General features: G+C 40.7%; 1 protein-coding gene and 2 non-coding genes across 3 annotated transcripts in view; 2 read left to right on the top strand and 1 right to left on the bottom strand.

Annotated features, from left to right (window-relative positions):
- The window catches only part of LOC148825419 (uncharacterized), a 244,459-nt gene that overhangs the window by 142,609 nt on the left and 81,709 nt on the right, over positions 1–20,141 (top strand). The gene's annotated exons all lie outside the window — the stretch shown is intronic.
- On the bottom strand, positions 3,688–3,760 carry trnak-uuu (transfer RNA lysine (anticodon UUU)). The gene has a single exon. It is a non-coding gene; the product is annotated as a tRNA-Lys (tRNA).
- Positions 11,864–11,957, top strand: trnai-uau (transfer RNA isoleucine (anticodon UAU)). The gene is made up of 2 exons: positions 11,864–11,901; positions 11,922–11,957. It is a non-coding gene; the product is annotated as a tRNA-Ile (tRNA).

Raw genomic sequence — 20,141 nt, 5'->3', positions numbered from 1 at the left:
AATCTACCTCTACCATACATGTCAAAAGCTCACTCCCCATAATTTCTATCCCTTTATTTCATTCTTTTGATGCGTGTTTTTGCACATAACCTGTTACCTTTTTGTTGTTTTGCACACTGCCTGTTGTTGTTTTTTGCACATCAGCTGTTGTCTCCTTCTTTCTTTTGTTATACAATTGTATTGTTGTTGTGTTTTTTTCTTTGTACTACTTATGTCCGAGAGCTAGCTAAATAGCATTTCGTTATACCATATACCTGTGTATGAATATAATGACAATAAACTTGAACTTGAACTTGACATAGTCTTGCAGGCAGTATATTATTTTATCGTTTACTCGTTTAAAAAAACACGGTCTTCTCGTTCCTAAGTCAGATTTTTAGTGCTTTCGAACGTTACTTCCAACCTGGACTGACAGGTCACCTGATCTGTTTGTGATCAGATCATGGAGTCGGGGGCTGTACCAAGAGCACATTCCTTCCCAATGCTGAGGCGATCATTCGGAAGATGGGTGAGAAGAGAGACAAGCCTTTTAGACTGAAAAACAAGGCAGGATATGCAAGAATACTAATCACTGGCAACAGTTATGTTCTCTTACTATTGAGACTCCTACATTGCGAGTTTTTTGAAGTCTTTGAAACTAAAGGAAAGCGGTGACAAATGAAACAGGCACGGTTGGGGTTTGAATCCACGATCTTCGGTTTACAAGACCGACGCCTTACCACTTGGCCACCAGGCCTTCAAGTAAACATGCGAATAATGTTGTTCAAATTATTTTTTTCCGAATCAAGTTACATCACCTGGAGGCAGCAACAACAATAAAAGGGATACTTAACAAGGAGATACGCTGTAGCAGTGTGACTCCAACAGATGCTCCTGAAGAGACTGGAGGTTTAAGCCAGCTCCTTAGAGCGCTCGGCCGCGTTACTCTCAACAGCGGCTCTTCAGCTCTTGTTGTTTGACCTAGTGGTTTTATAACGTGTGGAAACGACCGCAACTTCGTTTTCTGAGATGCTTTCTCTCACGTGGTGAAATCTCGACCTCTTTGGCATCTCTGGCTATAGTTCTTCTGTAGAGCAGGCTTTCACACCTCTGCTTATAGTGCCCTTGAAGTCATTTTATTTTTTACAGGAAGACGCATTCACTAACGATCTCTCCTGTTTTAGAAATGCTTCAAAAGGCGTGTCTGATTCAACGGACAAACAGTATACTAATTGTACAATGCAGATCTATGTGGCATTCGTACTGGATTTGAGTGGGATTCTGAAATACTTCTTGCAAAGGTATTCAGACTTTCTTGAACCTATAATAAAAACACAGACCTGAAACTCCCTAGCTTCCAATCTCTGATGTTGCTGTCCTTAAACTCGGACGTGATGTTCTGCAGACGTGTGCATAATGTCCTGTTTTCTTACAGTGTAGACATTTTGCTGTTCACGCTCCGCATTCATCTGCTTTGTGCGTTGTTAGTCCGCACCTGTAACATGTAATGTCAGCCGTCCCCTGTTCTTCTATTTCTCTAGCATGACTGCGTACTGCTGCTCGGCTTTTGTTTGTAAAGTTTGAGCGAGCGCCCCGTTTAGTGTCACTTTGTCACTGTGGTCAGAAAGCATTCTTGATTCTGCTTGAGCTGCTTCATGAATTCTAGCGACTGTAAGAGCTCTTTTTAAAGTCAGCCCTTCCTCCTGCAGCAATTTATATTCTCTTATGTGCACATTTTTCCACAAGTTGATCTCTTAACATGTCAGTTTCCAATACTCCAAAGTCACAAGATTTAGCCAGTTCTCTTAGTGCAGTCACAAAACCATCAACAGATTCGTCCTGAGACTAAGTTCTCTGCCTAAATTTATGCCGTTCCAAAACCACATTTCTCCGCGGTGTATAGTAAGCGTCTAAGGCAGCTACAGTCTGTTCATATGTACCTTTTTCTCCTGGGAGGTTGGCGAAAATCCGTTGCACGGGAGCCCTGATACAGTGCAGTAATGTAGCACGTCTCACGGCATCCTGAGCTTCTGTAGATCCACCGGCTATTTAAAAAAATCTGTACGACTCCATCCATATCTTGTATTCCGTATACAAATCCGGAGCTCCGAGGTTCAGTAGAAGCGGTGGAAAAATCTGGGCATAAGCAAAGCTTCTCGGCGCGGCGGCCATATCTTCCAATGCGCAAGCTAAACGAAAAGTCCGAAAATTCAGAAGTTCGTTTCTACCAGCAAGAGAACTAAAATCTGCAGTGTTCTGCTCGCTTTGAGTCCGTCAAGCACTCATCTCTCGTCGCCATAAATGTTGTGTATCTTAATAAAGAGACGTTTTTATATTATTTTAACTATTTTGTTAACTACACAGATCACGCCCTTACACCATACTGTATATTCCCGCCTTCTACTCTCTCGTTCTGTTGTCTCGCGATGTCTACTCACTATACTACATAAAGCATGACTTCTTGTTGCAGTTGAGCTCAAAGCTGGAGATGATCTCCATATTTTACCGCAGTAACTAGTCCGAAACGTAGTACACAGTACACACTTTTTAAGTGAAGTCAGGTTGTTCAAAAATTAAACCAGCGCCCTGTCACAGAAACGTACCCCAGTCTCCCGCGCAACAAGCGGGGGTACTCAGCACTATAATAACGAGGAGCGCTTGTGTGCAGCTGAGCGTCAGCTCTGTTTACTGTCAGCAGTCATTTCCTCATTTCCAAAGACTTTTTCACCTGCTCTCAGGTTTTAAAGACGGCCATAAACGCTCAAGAAGTAATTCATGTCAGTTTGAAGTCTGTTTCTGTTGTCTCAGCTCTTGATAAAGAAAAGCCGTGCGTGGGAGACTCCCTCTCTGAAGAAGTTTGCAGTCACCCTGCGAGGGAGAAGAGCCATCAATCACCGAGGCAACCACTGAGACAGTTAACATTAAACACGTGAAATGCGAGATGTTGTGATTTTTTTCCCACTTAAGGCTTCTATCGTTTCTACTCTAACGAGAAAGACCTCTTTATTAGAAGTGAGATTTTAACAAACGTCTCCAAGGTTAACTGCGACCTGAACGCAACGCCTAAGACCACCAGCCATCTTGCCTGTGGTACTTAGAGCAGCGCTCAATAAAAATGATCAGGACCCGAAAGCGCTTCTTATGCGGATCAGTATATTCCGATTCCACTGGTTCTGCAGAAGAAATAAGAAAAGCCGAACTCAAAGCACTGTGTTGCCATTACGGCTTCTCTGTCTGCAGCTGCTTTAAGATCTACTCACACCTTGTTGCCATTAAGGCTACCTAGTTAAAAAAAACGTCACCTTTTTGAACGTGGTTATTAGACAACCGTTAAATCTTAACCGAGGTTTCTTGAGAGATCGTTCAGCGAGCGAGTAATAAAAATTACTTCGCTTCCAACCTCTGCTGTCACTTTAAACTCGGACGTGATGATGTGCAGTGTGCCTTTCCTCTTGTCATATTGAAGAGTACTCACTGTGTGAGCTCCTCACTGTGTGTTCTGTACTCTACTGTGATTTAATTTAGATGATTACGTGGAGTAGAGTGACAAGATCTACTTGAACATTTTCGGTTTGTGAAATGAAACACTAAATACACTACTGTAAATACAAGTAATGGACATTTAAAATAACCACAGTACAGCTAGAAGAGTGAAAGATAAAAGACTATTTAGAATGACATTCACAATAGACTTAAGAACAGCACAACTGCCCGAACAGGGACTTGAACCCTAGGCCCTCAGATTAAAAGTCTGATGCTCTACCGACTGAGCTATCCGGGCTCTGCAAGAAAGTCGATACTGTCGGGATCCTCGCAAGTCACGTGTCTCTTGTGCCGAAGAGCAGTCATACCTGACCTGTCTGGAATGACCACTGACAGACTTTATCCAGAAGCGACGGCACCACTCCCAGTAGAATGAGTGAGAAATACAGCATGATATGGGTAGTTAAGGGGCTCCCACAATCCATCTTTCCTCACATTACTGATTTTTTTCAATAGCATTTTGACCTTTTTTCACATTCAGATTTTTTTCACATTTAATAAAATCTTTTTATCAACAACATTAAAAAGAAAACAAATGGAACATTTTTTGGAACAATAATTTAAAAAATCTTTCAATGCCTTGGTTGTATACCTGTGCACACCCTTTATAAAGGGAGTTGCAACAGTGCTGAAATTTAAAGAGCATTTCTGTAGAGAAAACAGCCTTGATGTTAAGCTTAGGGAGCCTGTCTTTTAGAAATTCTATTTCTTAACACCTTGCACAGCCTACCGACAGACCAACAAATATTTTTTGGAGAAATTGGCTCACACACCGGAAGACACTAACGTTTATTTACGTTAGAGTATGTGAATAACAGTTTAACCGAAAAAGTTTGTAATTGTGATTTTGTTAAAATTCAATAAATCGTCTATCAACAGTTAGAATTTATTAAGAAATTGTTCTAATTCATAAACTATAAGACAATTAAGAGAGTTTATAGGTCATATCCGTCGCTTATGTTCTTTTAACTCTAGAGTTCAGGATCCAAACCCAGGTGCGGACGGTTGTGTTTCTTGAATCTCTTGTAATCATCAAAAGTCGATGTGTAGTCCTTCAGTACTTTCTCGAGTTGTGCCATGGGTATTTTATACGATCAATACTTGTCATGCTCTTTTGCATTTTCCTTAACAAACGGAAAAAGTTCAAGTGTGTTTATGGCTGTGCTTCACATCTACACGAGAGCACTTATAACAGTACAGGACACGCAGTGAGGAGTTCGTGAAGCTTTCAGTTTAGTGCGGAGTTCAGAAGGAGGATTCGCTCACTGAATGATCTCTCAGGAAATCCCGGGTGAGATTCAACAGGTGTTTTCTGCAACAGCCACGACAAGTGTGAAGCAATCTCTGGATTTCCTGAATTTGAACTAAATAATTAGTTCAACTAAATAATTAGTTCAAATAATTTTGGATTTAACAAAACTTAATGAGGTACATTTAAAACAGCAGCACAACTCTGCAGCACGTCGAGTGTGCCTGCATTTAATTGTGTAAACCTGGCTCTCTCTGAACACGAGCAAAGAGTTCTCACTCAACAGAAAATTGCGATGTGAGTACTATAACATAAAGCACCTGGAAATACCAGGGATTGAACCCAGAACCTCATACATGCAAAGCATGCGCTCTACCACTAAGCTACATCCCTGATGAAGAGGTTTATGGAACAGACTTAGAGATGTGCAAATGCTCACTGATCACACCACTCACGAAGAATGCCTGCAGTTTCCCACTTTCGCGTTTCTTCTTCTACAGAGTAAATTCATAGGAATGAAGAAATAAGGAAGGAAAAATAATCGCATCGAAGCTTCAAGAGACTGGGCACAAATTAATCTGTTATTTTTGTATCCAGTTACATGGGCGACGGTGGTTGATTCCCAGACGGGGGAGTGCTTTTTTTCTACCTCCTTACTCGACTGTCTTTCAATTCTATTTTATTTGAAAGCTTTTTGCATCTTTTAAGTGCTCTTGATTAAACTATGCATAGAAAAACAGCAGTACTGATGATTTAACGTAAAAGGGTGAAACAACGCCCCAACCACAGGAATGGTAACAGGAAGGATCGTGTTCTTATTTAATATGTCCTTTTGAGATGTCTTGTCAATGCACACAGGCGGTAGAGCTGAATAATTTACTTTTAGTGGTGTTTTTAAACAAAGATGGAACACGTTCTTTCTATACCAGGAAGAAAGGAGCAGACTTTACCTTTAAGAGGCAAAAATGACACCTTGTCAAAGCTAATATTAATTAAAATGACATCACAACAAAAGAGTGGAGCCTTGAGCTTTTATTGGACGTCTGTGTCTCCGTAACTTTGTAGGTGAGAGAGAGGATTGTGATAATTTGCAGGTGCTTCTCGGAAGTTCGTTGGTGGTACAGGCGCCCTCCAAATAATTGAGTCAGGTTTGAATCCCAGCCAGTGCAAACCCAAATCTTTTCAAGATAATCTGTGGTCCGCTAACACATCTTTTGAAACACTACAACAGGTAACACCCCGTGTGAAACATCATGAGTACTGTATCTGTTAAACCTCTCTAGCTACCCGTTCCTCACAGAGACATGACGAGAGTCTAAAGGGACATTTTGAGCCGTAGAAACATTTTATCATTGCGTACTTTCCTGTGCAGTCAGGCCAGTTCCACTTTAACTGCGCCAGACAACGGAGTTCGTTTTGAAAACAGCGAGAGTAAAGGGACACTGCACGTCTGCAGACCATCACGTCCGAGTTTAAGGACAGCAACATCAGAGATTGGAAGCTAGGGAGTTTCAGGTCTGTGTTTTTATTATAGGTTCAAGAAAGTCTGAATACCTTTGCAAGAAGTATTTCAGAATCCCACTCAAACCCAGTACGAATGCCGCATAGATCTGCATTGTACAATTAGTATACTGTTTGTCCGTTGAATCAGACGCCTTTTGAAGCATTTCTAAAACAGGAGAGATCGTTAGGGAATGCGTCTTCCTGTAAAAATAAAATGACTTCAAGGGCACTATAAGCAGAGGTGTGAAAGCCTGCTCTACAGAAGAACTATAGCCAGAGATGCCAAAGAGGTCGAGATTTCACCACGAGAGAGAAAGCATCTCAGAAAACGAAGTTGCGGTCGTTTTCACGCGTTAAAAAACCACTAGGTCAAACAACAAGAGCTGAAGAGCCGCTGTTGAGAGTAACGCGGCCGAGCGCTCTAAGGAGCTGGCTTAAACCTCCAGTCTCTTCAGGAGCATCTGTTGGAGTCGCACTGCTACAGCGTATCTCCTTGTTAAGTATCCCTTTTATTGTTGTTGCTACCTCCAGGCGATGTAAACCAGATTCAGAAAAAAAATAATTTGAACAACATTATTCCCCTGTTTACTTAAAGGTGCAGTGGCCAAGTGGTAAGGCGTCGGTCTCGTAAACTACAGATCGCGGTTTCAAACCCCACCTGTTCTTATCTCAAAGTTTTCAAAAAAGCTCGCAATATAGGAGTCTCAATAGTAAGAGAACATAACTGTTGCCAGTGGTAAGTATTCGTGCATATCCTGCCTTGCTTTTTAGTCGACAAAGCTTGTCTCTCTTCACACCCATCTTCCGAATGATCGACTCAGTATTGGGAAGGAACGTGCGCTTGGTACAGCCCCCGACTCCATGGTCTGATCACAAACAGATCTGGTGAGCTGTCAGTCCAGGTTGGAAGTAACGTTCGAAAGCAACAAAAAATCTGACTTAGGAACGAGAAGACCATGTTTATTTAAACGAGTAAACGATAAAATAATATACTGCCTGCAAGACTATGTCAAGTTCAAGTTCAAGTTTAAAGTTCAAGTTCAAGTTTATTGTCATTATACTCATACGCAGGTATATGGTATAACGAAATGCTATTTAGCTAGCTCTCGGACATAAGTAATACAAAGAAAAAAACACAACAACAATACAATTGTATAACAAAAGAAAGACAGAGACAACAGCCGATGTGCAAAAAACAACAACAGGTAGTGGGCAAAACAACAAAAAGGTAACAGGTTATGTGCAAAAACATACATCAAAAGAATGAAATAAAGGGATAGAAATTATGGGGAGTGAGCTTTTGACATGTATGGTAGAGGTAGATTTTCAATGTGTGTTTGGGTTTTTGGTAAGAAAGAAGGCACTGTGAGGTTCAGATCATAGGTGAGAGGTGAGGTGAGAGTGAGAGAGGCTGGGAGTTTAATAGTTTGATAGTGCGGGGGTAAAAACTGTTTCTGAGTCTGGTAGTCCGGACCCGAATGCTCCGGTACCGTTTTCCATGTCATGCTAAACGCCACAAATTGTTTTCGTCCAGTCGTATCAATCGTCCTAAAATTATGGAAAATCGGATGTGACTGGTGCAATCAGCACCCATTTCTTCAGGATAGTCGAGCTGTTTAAAACAGCAAATTCACAGCTTCGTGTCTTTTAAGCTTTGTGTTTCACTCTCCAAATAGAGGCACGGGTTCAAATCCCACTCCCGACAGTCAGGCGTTTTACCCTGTCTTTTTTACCTGCCTTTACACTGTTTCAGTCTTGTTGTGCTCGCTGACAATCACAATACGAGGAAAACGGAGAAACTGCTTAGCAAAAACATAACGGACAGAAAAAAGCTTCGTAAACACGTGAATGTGGTTAGCAGTAGTAAGGTATGCATTCAAATGTTTAAGGTTGATTTATAAAAGCAGCAGAAGAAAGGTGCAGCACAATGCAATTTGTGAGAATTCGCGGGTTTTTATGCTGCAAGGACTTCTTTCAAGCCTATGAAGTGACCCCCATTTTATTTTCATTTTCAAACTTCAGAACCGAATAACAAAAAGGTTTCATGTGTGACAGCATTCCGTTGCAAATACCGTTTCCACGATGTATTCAGCGACGGGAATGAAATATTTTAGTGCTGGCTTAAATGCGAGGAATTTCAGAAAAACCTGGAAAAGCAACGCTTTCAGTAAATGACAAATCTAAAGTGTGTAGTCAGCATGAACAGAACAACGCAATGCTCTGTAAAAACGATCTGAAGCCGCAATTACTCTTTTATCTCGGGCAGTTCATTCCGATTCGATGTTTCCGCAGAATAAATGAAATACCGATCTCCAAACATGTTGTTGCCATTATTGTTACTCCTGCTGCTGTAGTTTTAAGCTTTAATCAGTGGGTATGTAATGTTGTAAAGGGGCTGGAATACTTTGTTCAGTCCAAATTCCATTATGTGAATTTATGCTTTTTTAATATAAGGATTAACAATACAATGCGTGCTCAAAAACCGTTACTTATTAGCTTAAGAAGCGGCAGTGTTTTGACAAAGTGTGGTATTCGAACAGTAAATGCTGAAGTGTTTAATACTTGCTTGTGAGCAGATCTCCCTCGATTTAGACAAACTCTTGTTCTGGCGATGATTTCAGATCAAAATCTGAATCAAGTGGAAATAAAGCTGAATTACGCTGGGTACTGGGTATCACTGTTACGCCATCAGGTCATGCTAGGAGGATTGGGGGGATCAAATCGCCACAGAGGGACCCAATGTGGGGGCTGAACCCACAGTTCTGAGATTAAGAGATTCTTGCTCTATGGACTGCGCCTATATAACTCTGGTGCTACAGCAGTAATGTTTCTGGGTGTGGATGAACATGACATAATAGACTGACAGCAGGAACACGTGGCCCACAGGCAGTGACAGTATCGCTATATTTGGCTGCAGTATATTGTGTTGAGAGCAGCAATAACTTTCCTGCAGAGATGGGAGTGCCTTTAATACTGCTCTTTCAATCGGACAGAGTAACAGGAACTGACCTAAAGTTTCGGCTGTGGATCCATCTCCACATGGGGGAAAGAGACAGTAAAATAGCGATGAAGAAACAGAAAGATTTGTGCTCGCTGCAAAGTAGGAAAGAGGTGGTCAGACACATAAAACAGCTTGGTGATAATTTGCAGCGACAGTTTTATGTTATTTAGTACACGGATTTCTCTTCATGTTCCTTAAGATGTGTAATTTGTATGTTGGTTGTATGAGAACAGTTTCTTCTAAAGTCCTGTCAATCGACAGTGGAGAGCTAGCTGTTGCACATCTTCAAGAAGACTCTCTTTAAGGCGATTACAAGTTTCTCGAACAAATCTGTGTCATATTTTTAAAATAGTTCAGGTGGGTAGCTGTGTCAGCATGCGTAGGCTGCAAAGGAACAAGTAATAGGTTTATTCCATGCTGAAAAAAAGAAGAAAGAGAACACGTTTCGGCCGTGGAGCCTTCTTCAGGTGTGAGAGAGACAGGGCAGTAGGCAAAGGTAAAGTAGCGGGAGAACAAAGGTTGGGAGGGAGGAGGAGTGAGAGGCGGGAGCAGGGGACAGAAAGAGAGGCCAATCAAGAGGTGTGAAGTCAGAATGGGTGCAGAGAGGTGTGAAATGAAACTTCCAATGAATGGAGAAAATTTAAAAGAACAGTTGTCTGTCATTAAGGGAAGGGAGAATGTGTGATCCTAGCTGCAGAATAATTTTAGTTTCGGTGGTCTTTCACATTGCAACAGAGCTCGCTGTATCACCTGCAAGTACACAGGCACCACCACACTCATTCAAGGCCCCTCAGGACAATTCCGGATCACCCAGACAGCATCTTGTACCTCCAGCAACCTTATTTACTGTATCTCTTGCAGTAAATGCCCAGCCATCTACATTGGAGAAACAGGAAGGAGACTCGGATACCGCTTCAGAGAACACGTCAGGGCTGTGAAGATTAAAGATCTCTCCAAGCCCATTGTTTCTCATTTCACCTCTGACGGCCACGACCACTCTAATCTCTCCGTCTGTGTTCTCAAAGACGGTTTTCCGAACTCATACATCAGAAAGACCACCGAAACTAAAATTATTCTGCAGCTAGGATCACACATTCTCCCTTCCCTTAACGACAGACTACTGTTCTTTTAAATTTTCTCCATTCATTGGAAGTTTCATTTCACACCTCTCTGCACCCAGTCTGACTTCACACCTCTTGATTGGCCTCTCTTTCTGTCCCCTGCTCCCGCCTCTCACTCCTCCTACCTCCCAACCTTTGTTCTCCCGCTACTTTACCTTTGCCTACTGCCCTGTCTCTCTCACACCTGAAGAAGGCTCCACGGCCGAAACGTTGTGTTCTCTTTCTTCTTTTTTTCAGCATGGAATAAACCTATTACTTGTATATTTTTAAAATAGTTTAGCTAATGAGCAACGAGAGTACAAATGAATTCTCCCACCCTCCATTCGAAGATAAAACTCTATGTGCGAGTCTAAGTTTCCTTGAAGCTACTGATGTTCGTCATTATTGGACATTCCCGGTGATATTGACTAAGAAGCTCAACTTTTACGTGTTGTAGTTCAACATGTGCAATACATTCGTATCCCCTGCAAATATCGGCAAGGTCAGTGATATTCTCAACAATTTGTGCCATTGCAATTCGTGCAATTCGTGCCATACTTTTTCTAAATGTATTCTGACATGCCAGGATCAGAGGGTCATATTTAAAAAACTGTTGCATTAAAATTTCATGTACTTCAGGATTTTGATAGTCTGTTACATTGTCTTTCACACGTCAGTGTCAGAACTGTGAGACATTTTCATTATTGGGGGGAAGGCCGTAGCAATAAGCAGAAAGTGCAATCACCTTTTCCCAGTGTAAGTCCATGTTGTGGTGAGTTTTTAAAATTGGTTTGCGATTTTCTGAAATATATTCCATACAAAAATATAATTTGGACAGTCGCTATTTATTTGGATATTCCCTTTCAGTGAAGATGTCTACAGTATTCCAGCTGGATTAGTACTGATCAAAGAGAGCCATCTACAGGCGAAAGGCGACATAACATCACAGCAGTACCATTTAAGGTGGAAAGAAAAACACGCATAAGAAGCTGGCGAATAAGAAGCCAACTTCAGCCTCTAGCAGACCCTTGGAGCCACTCTCAAAATAATCATCTTTCCCAGTACTTAAGAGTCATATTTAGAGCGGTTTACTGCAATTTTATTTGATTGATGGGAGATGTGAAGCCATCGAGCCTGTACTGCGCTTTCACATTGAAATTGAAGCCATTTCTCATGCTTTCTCTCAGTGTTGGGGCATCAATTGCGTGTAAAGGAGGCGACTTGAAAATGAAGATACAAACTGCACAGTTTAAGGCACATGAAGAGAAATCTGTGTGCTGATTGACTCAAAAAATGTCGATACAAATAATCTGCCAGGCTGATTTACTTGTCCGTCCCCCTTTGCTGTTAGCACAATTCTTTCAGTTTCTTTTCTTGTATTTTCCTTGCTATTTTAGTGTTCCCCATGTATAGATGGTTCCACAACCGAAACCGTTTTCACCCTGTGTTTCTGCAGCGTCAGTCTGTATGAGGAGCACACCTTGCACAGCTCCAGTGGCGCAATCGGTCAGCGCGTGGTATTTATACAGCAGTGCACAGTGGAGTGATGCCGAGGTTGTGAGTTTGAGCCTCACCTGGAGCAGTGTCTTCAGCTACTGAAAGCAACTTTCGAGTTTAGATACTCTTAGGTATCTGATGAAGATAAATTAACATCAAACGAAGAAGTGAAGGTTTACTTCGAGTCATAATCAAATAAGGCTCCACAGCTGAAACATTGTGTTTCCTTCTCTTTTCAGCATGGAATAAACCTTGACTTTTTCCTTTGAAGCCCATGCATGCTGACGCAGCTCCCTACTTAAATTACCAGCAGCTGTGTACCTCCAGCTGACCTGTACACAAATATATGAGAGAGGTCTACTGAGACGAGAGGAGCACTGAAGACTTGAAAAAGCTCTCGCATTAGACTGTGTTTTTGTTGTTCCCCAGATTTGTTTTTAATGTTCTTTTTCTTTTGAAGTTGTTGCGTTTGTTTTTTTTTTCATAGTTGTTAGACTACTACAGGGATTTACCTAGGTTCCTGGAAAACTTCTTGTTTTGTGTTTGTTGTGTTTTCGGGTTACAACAAATTTTTTTTTGTATTGATAGGACCCCACGCATTACTATGGGAGTAGTTAACTTTAGTTCTTACATTGTACCTGAAATTACCACGTAAACTATTACTCTGTTTCCCATTTTTAAAAGGCAAAAGTGAAGTTTGTTTTTCCTTGCTGCTGATTGGTAGCTACAATGGGTCAATTGCAATAAACTTATATACAATAAACTCAACTGAAACTTGTCAGCAGCTCTGTACTAAACCTGTTCTCAATTGCAACAAACCTAAAATAACAGATAGAGTCTAGCTTAAACCACCTCTTCATAGGTTTTAAGCTACTCAGAAGCGGACTAAGCAGAACAATTGATCACATTAGAACTGTCTTGAATGTAATGGAAATAATATACTCATTAAGTAACAAGCTTATGCACCACTTGCTTGAAAATTATTATTATATTTAACTAAAATTGCTTTCCAGACACCACAAATATTCACAATGAATGTTATCATTACACGTATTTATTAATAAAAGTGTTATTTATTCATAATTAAGTTCCATGTATATCTTTATTAGTAGCTGTATTACAAGTAATGCATATACTGTACAGTCTTTATTATAGTTAGTTTTCAGTTATCCTGGGGAGGGAAGAGAATGGAAATTAAGGAAATAAAAATTTAAAGGGCTTTTAAGTCTTCAATGTGTTCTGTCATAGCTGTGTGTTGTCATATCTGGGTGTTAATTTAGTATATTTGTTGTATTATTTATTGTGGTTTGACACTACACTTGTGTTTCTCAGGAGAAAGCAGTATTTTTTTTTTATTTGAGGTTACAGAAAGGTGTATTGTACGGCCAAATGTAAGGTTACGTTAAGAAAGCATTATTGTTACCTTTTGCAACGTTATTTATTTAAGATGGTTCTTCGGAATAGTGTCACTTACGTATCTGTGACTGTGGTCCAACAATAACGGTGCTGAAATAGCCGGAATGTGTGGGAAGAAGATGGAGATGGAACAGGAGGCTTATTCAATCGATAGAAAGGTTGTGTAGGACTGAACACACTACGGTTATGGTATTGGGTTTAAGAGCATTACGATCCTACAGTCTCCTGATCCATAATCAGATGCGTTATCCAATGCACCACTGGCCCTTGTACCGCATTCCTCAAGTGCACCACTGTGAGCTTGCGCCGCTACAATAATAAATCGCCCCAGTCCAAATTTTCTCAATTAGGTGCACGTTTTCTATGTGTATTTAGTTAATAAGTCTTTCATTTTGTCTGTTTTAAAAATTGCATCTCTTTAAAACAGACAAACGAGTTTATGTGTCGCGCTGAAATTCACACATGAGGGAATTCAAATGAAAGAAATCACAGAAAAGATATCGCGCTTAAAAAGAAATCCAGAGTGGAGACGCTGGTGATAGAAAACAGAGCTTCATATGATGCATGAGATGCTTTACCTCTGAACTAAACTCGGCTCTTTAATCGTGTTTGGAAGAGTGAATAGCCAACAGTGTACATTTTAAAAATCAACACGAGCCTCTCCTTCATTGTTTAATGAGCTTTTGATGAACGCCTAAGTGAAAGACAAATTCACTATTTTCACTTTGTGATTAAAAAACACTTTTATCACATGTTAAGCACTCCCGATGGTGTCGAATAGTTCTCTTTTCTACCCTCATCATTTGAGGATCCCCAGCTAAAATATCTTTTTAAACTACAACAAAATAGCAATATTTTGAATACTATTTAAGTTTACATAGTCACATTCCCGGTGATATTGACTTAGGCGCTCAACTATTAACTTCTTGTAGTTTGACTTGTGCCAAAAGTTTGAAATCTCTGCAACTATCAGGATGCTTAAGGACATCCAAAGAAACCCCATCACATTTAGGGGAGACGGTGTTGAGGTCGGATTAATTTGAAATGCGTCTCTGGGGACTTTTGATTTACCAACGTTATGTTTAACTGAAGGATATGCTGACTGACTGTGCCATTGAAACTAACGCACATCACCTTTCTTCTACATTCACAGGTTTTTGGCTAAAGACAAAAAAATCATTTTCGTTTCCTTGCCAGCTGGCAGTAATTCCTCTGCACTGACAAAACAGATGAGTATTTTATCTTTCGCAATTTGTATGGATTTTTTTAAAAACAAGTTGTTCCAAAAATTAAATGAACACTTCCATTAAATTTAATGTAGAAGCATGTTGCTGTCCATAATGATAAACTATGCAGCAAGACAGGAAGGAAGGCACCACTGGGATTCACACCCACAATCTCCTGTTTACTAGGCAGGTGCTTTAACCAGCTAAGCCACAGCATTCTCTCACCCTAGTGTTAATCCCGCATCAGCAGGGTCAGCTTGTCGGCACGCCTGTCTCCATTTGGTGGTTTGAGCTGACGCTGCCATGACGTTCCCATTAAATGCGACCGAGAATACACCAACCGGCGCGCCGCTTTGCCTGCTGTCGGAGAACTAAGTCACGGCACTGGCATCAAATATCCCTTTTACAGCCACTTGGACACATCTCAATTGCTCTGAGACACCTGCATTCAGTGTGCGCTGAGCCTGCTCGCTGAGCAAGTGACGAGAAATGGCTTATGTCCAAGGAGCTCAATTTGCTTTTTATGTTCAACGGGGTGTCCACTACAGCCGGCACTGAAGCGCAGCACGGGCTCTGTGGTTTGACATCTCCCAAGGTAAATGTTGAAATTGTAGGTGGAAGAGGAAAATTACCCTTGTGTATGGGGAAAGAGCCAACTCATGTCCGGAAGGGGCTAAAGTGTGTATGGAGGTGGCCTAGTGGTTAAAGCAATAACTTCTTAATACATTATACTCTGCACAAGTAGGTTTGAACCCCATCCTTCTCGAGGAAGGGCTTTGACACATTTTGACCTTTTTAAACTTGGTGTGCTTTTGTTTCGTTTTTTCGCTCCTATACTGTAACAGTAATATTTCTAGATGTGCATGAACATGGTAGGCTGACAGCAGGAACATGTGGCCCACAAGCAGTGACAATATCAGAGGTGTCTGCAGTGTGTTGGTTTGTGAGCAACAATAAAATAACTTGACGTGGAAGCAGGTGTGCCTGCATTAACACAGCTCCATCGAGCGGAAAAAGTAACACAAGAACAGACTTAAATTCAACAGCGAGTTTCTGTAGCTGAAAACAGAAACTACTCCACATGATGATTGAACTCACAACCTTGGCATAACTCCGCTTTAAAAGCACCCCAACCTGACCAATTGCGCTACTGGAGCAACACAGCACAGTAGCACATTTTCCTTAGTGCACTTAAACAGTGCTTATTCCCTAGCCTACCAGCTTCAAGACTTTTTTAAATCGATCGAAGATTCATTGGAAAAGGTTTGTCGATGGATCAGGTGGGAATCACACCCGGATTCACTGCTTTCAAGGCAGCTATGTTCATCATTATACCCAGGACTGGCGCCAGGTGAATGATCTGTAGGGGGACATCTGAAATCCTGACGGGGGCAGTGATATTTTGGTTTAAACGGAGCCGTTGCAACCATCCAAGTGAATTCTCGCAAGCATGCCACTGATTAGTATTTCATGTCAGAAGATAACGACAAGCAATCTGGTATTTAGCGATGAAGAACAGTTCCACGTTCATCAGAACTCACGTGATTATTTTTGCCTGGAGCATCAACCATATGTGTTCTTTTTTGCAACAACATCAACAGTAATGAGGTTCTGAATCATTAAGAAATCATTGTAAAACCAACAGAAAGTACAAACTTCTATAACTACAGTCCTAGTTATATAACGATTGTACTGTAAGTATAAGGATAAACTACTGCAAGGCAGTGGTCCACCTGAGCAAATAAGGTCATAATAATATTGACACCCCAAAACATAGACACTATGTAACATGCTATTCCTGGACGGATAGCCCTCCTGCACATCAAACAGTCCGATGTTGTAACTGTGAATTCGGGGTTAGTGTAGTTATCTGACCATTGACAAAGTACAACTATTTTTTACGGCGCAAGTTACAGTAAGTGAAAGTGTTCAAAAACTTTTTATCCAAACCTTTTATCCAAAACTGAGGGGGGTGGGACTGTTCAGTTGAGGTCGCGATTTTGTCATGCCAGTAACATTTTCACAAAACGTCCTAGAGTTACAAAAACACTTACTTTGTGTATAAAGTGCATTGTGTACACACTGTAAGTTCACAACACGAGAAATACTGCTCAATATGGGATCCTGTCCAGGAATATCAGGGCTGTAGAGGGTCAGATCTACAGATGTAGTAAACACATTAGTGGAGACGGTGTGTCTGCTCTCTGTGTGAGAGCCGGACAGGAAGAATAATCTGTGGTCTGGGAAGAAGAGACCCTTGTTGGAAGAGCGGCATTCCTCACAGGAGAGAATGAAAACAAAACTTTTTTAGGGACGCTGATTTTTCTCCTTGGGGGAATTAAAAGCACTTCTAGGGAGTGACCTCATGGCGCAATGGTAGCGCATCTGACTCCCCCATCAGAAGTTTGTATGTTCAAATCATGTCAAGATCGGCTGATGTGTTTTCAGGTTCAGCTGGTGCTGAACCCAGACATTACACCATGCAGTCCAGTTTTATCTGTATACCACATAGATAATCTAAATGAAATAACAGAGCAGTACAGAACACGCATTCAAGAGATTACACAGCAAGTCATTTTGAACACGACAAGAGAAAAGGCACGACAAGAGAAAAGAGAAAAGGCACACTGCACATCTGTGAAACGTCCGACTTTAAAGACAGTTACATCACAGAATGGAAGTTTCAGGCCCCTTTTTTATTACAGGTTCAAGCTAACCTGAAAGTTACAGAGTTTTAGGTCACTTTTGTATTAAATAAAATAAATATTATTTGCCCTTTTTTAAATTGTGGATGAAATCCACTCCCATGTACCAAGACCTTACAGTATATTCATGTTAATTATAATGACCAACGCTATTGGACATTAGCTGGTGCTTTTTGTAACGATTTGCTATTTCATGCAGGAAAAAAAGGAAGCCCAACCCAACGTTTGCTTTCAGGTGCGGTTCATTCACATAATGGACATCTATTTCTGAGGAGCCTGATTTAAAATCACACAAATCCGGTAGGAGTCAAACCTACAATCTCATGATGAAACATCAGATGCGTTATCCATTAAACCACTGGCCAATCATGTAACCGAATTACACCATGGTGTGTTCAGCACTGCAACTAGTAATACACCACCCCATCTAAAATTTCTAAGTGAGAAACGTGTTTTCTACATTTTTATTAGTTTTAAAATATCATATCTTTAAAACAGACAAAGGGTTTGTGTGTCACTCTGAAATTCTGATTGATTTAGAATTCAAAGAAAAAATGTTTTCTTCAACAACGCAGTGAAATTATGACATCTTCACTCTACTTCTCTCTTGTAGTAAAGCAGACCTTGCAGTGTGAGCATTCGCTACAGTAAATTAGGTCATGTATCATGTTAAATCACTTCTTCAAAACAAAACATTTCCTGGTGCACGTTTTCTCCATGAAAAAAATACATTTTTCCCTTACATGCTTTCTCATTTTTTTCCCATCAGAGTACAGAAAGAAGAAAAAAGGGAAAAGCAGTGTCACAAAAGAACTCCGTCACCCTTGGGAGATGTCAAGCTCATCGGATATGAAAAGTGCCCAATAAAAGCAATTTCTCTTCATTTATCTTATCAGCTTCAGGGCTGCTATTATGTGTGAGGAGGCAACTAGCTCAGCCAGCAGACTCAGCGCTTACTGAATACAGGTATGTTTTGAGTGTCATGCTGATCGTCTTATAAATGGAAAAGAAACTTTTAAAGCTGATAAAGTAATTTGCATGTGGATACAACATCCCTGGAAGAGAGATTGTATCAGTTGCACATAATCGGTATTTTTTACTTTTTGTTCAGCACTGGAAATATATTTTTTAAAGTTTTCTTAAGAAGATCTCATGAAGTATTGACAGGACCTACCTTTAGCACTCAATAGCGATATTAATGGAGTAGAAATGTAAGATAAATTGATGATCTGAGCTAAAATAGTCCTTTCGCGCCTCATGTAACAGTGTTCGTATTCATAGCAAGTAATATTCTTTTTCAACCCCAAACGTTGCTATTGCATTAAGCTTTGTGCGACCATTAGAGGTTTCGGTAGCATTTGGAGAGCGCACTTTTCCAAACTGAAACCTATAAGAACATTATTCAAGGTACACCATGTCCCAGAATCGTTCATCGGGACTAGGATTAATATCAATGGAAAGTACTTCAAAATAAAAGATTTAACTGAAATATTAAAAGAGTAGGAAAGCATTTAAAATAGAAAAAATCAGTTCAGATGATATTTAATTTTTGAGAAATGGGGACATACATCAGCTCAGTGAGCAGTGCGAGGTGCTCTCCTGGAGATGATGTTAAATTAGTTGAAATCATGTGATAGTTGACAAAGCTTAATACTTAGTGAAACAGCCAGCACAAATGGTTGCGTTTGTGATTATGCCACTTCTCTACTATAGCAGCGTCGATAAAAGACCCTCTGAAAGCAGTAAAGCACTGCACAACTGAATTCATTGCTATTTGGAGAAATCCACAAACTCGTGTTTTTCATGTGCTTTCAAAGACAGCCATACTCACCGACAAAATAATGACACTGCAGCTGATTTTTTCCGAAGCACAGTTGACCTTTCTCAGCCAAATGATGAAGCTCACCCAGTGAATACTATAGCAGAAGGTGGAGGAAAGTGCAACTTTGTAACTATTGCAACCACAGGAACAACTGCAAGAAGCAGAATCAATTTCCCATCGAATGGTGGTTTTGTCTGAGGTACGCGATGTGAACGTGTGGACACAATTTCTTCAAAACTTGGACAAAGTATTTCTGATGGAGCGCTGTGCGCAAAGATTGAATAAGCTTTGCTCCTGCCGATGATTCTGCGTGAAAAAGCACAGCATTCAAGTTTCACAGACAAATGCACCATGCCTACAAAACCAATTTTAAAAACAATTGCGGCACACTACGATTCACACTGACTCAAAAGTGATCACGGCAGATGTTGTTCCCTGCATAATGCTGAAGGGACCAAAGAGCATTGCTGTTGGAACACAAAATGAGGCTTTTTTATACCTTGATGATAAGCTGACAAAGACTATCTTGAAACACCTAGTTCAGTCTCTCGACAGACTGTCAAGCAAAGCTTTTACCCATTGAATTTGCAATAGAAGGAAGGTCTTAACCCACCAACACTTAGCAGCGGCAAGATTCAAACCTAACCCAGCGAAGAAAATGGAGCACAAACCCAGCACTTAGACCACCCAGCCACACTCCCAACACCTTACTCTTTTGGAGAACGTCGGGTGTCAACAGACAACACCGTTGAAATCGCTGAACTGCCTAGTGGACACTTTGTCGCCTTCTTCTGACCTGTATTTAATGCGATTCTCTGAAAACTTGGCATGTTATATCTGTGCTACCTTTATGGAGGGCACACTCATAAGAATCATAGATTCGATCACAAGCATCTAAAAATGAGCATGAGAAAATGACATCACGCTATAAGGCTGAATGGCACAAATTCTCCTGTTACTTCTGCAGCAAATGTGTGTTTTTTGCTTCTTAACACTGAGATAGTTGGAGATATTTGGCAGCAGTGGGGTTCCAACTCACACCCCCAAAGAGACTAGAGCTTTAATCCAGCTCTAAATTAAAAACTGGGTGACTTGTAAGG

The sequence above is a fragment of the Atractosteus spatula genome, chromosome 10, assembly GCF_055471065.1.
Source record: "Atractosteus spatula isolate fAtrSpa1 chromosome 10, fAtrSpa1.hap1, whole genome shotgun sequence".
Lineage (NCBI taxonomy): Eukaryota > Metazoa > Chordata > Actinopteri > Semionotiformes > Lepisosteidae > Atractosteus > Atractosteus spatula.
This window is presented reverse-complemented; position numbering and strand designations above follow the sequence as displayed.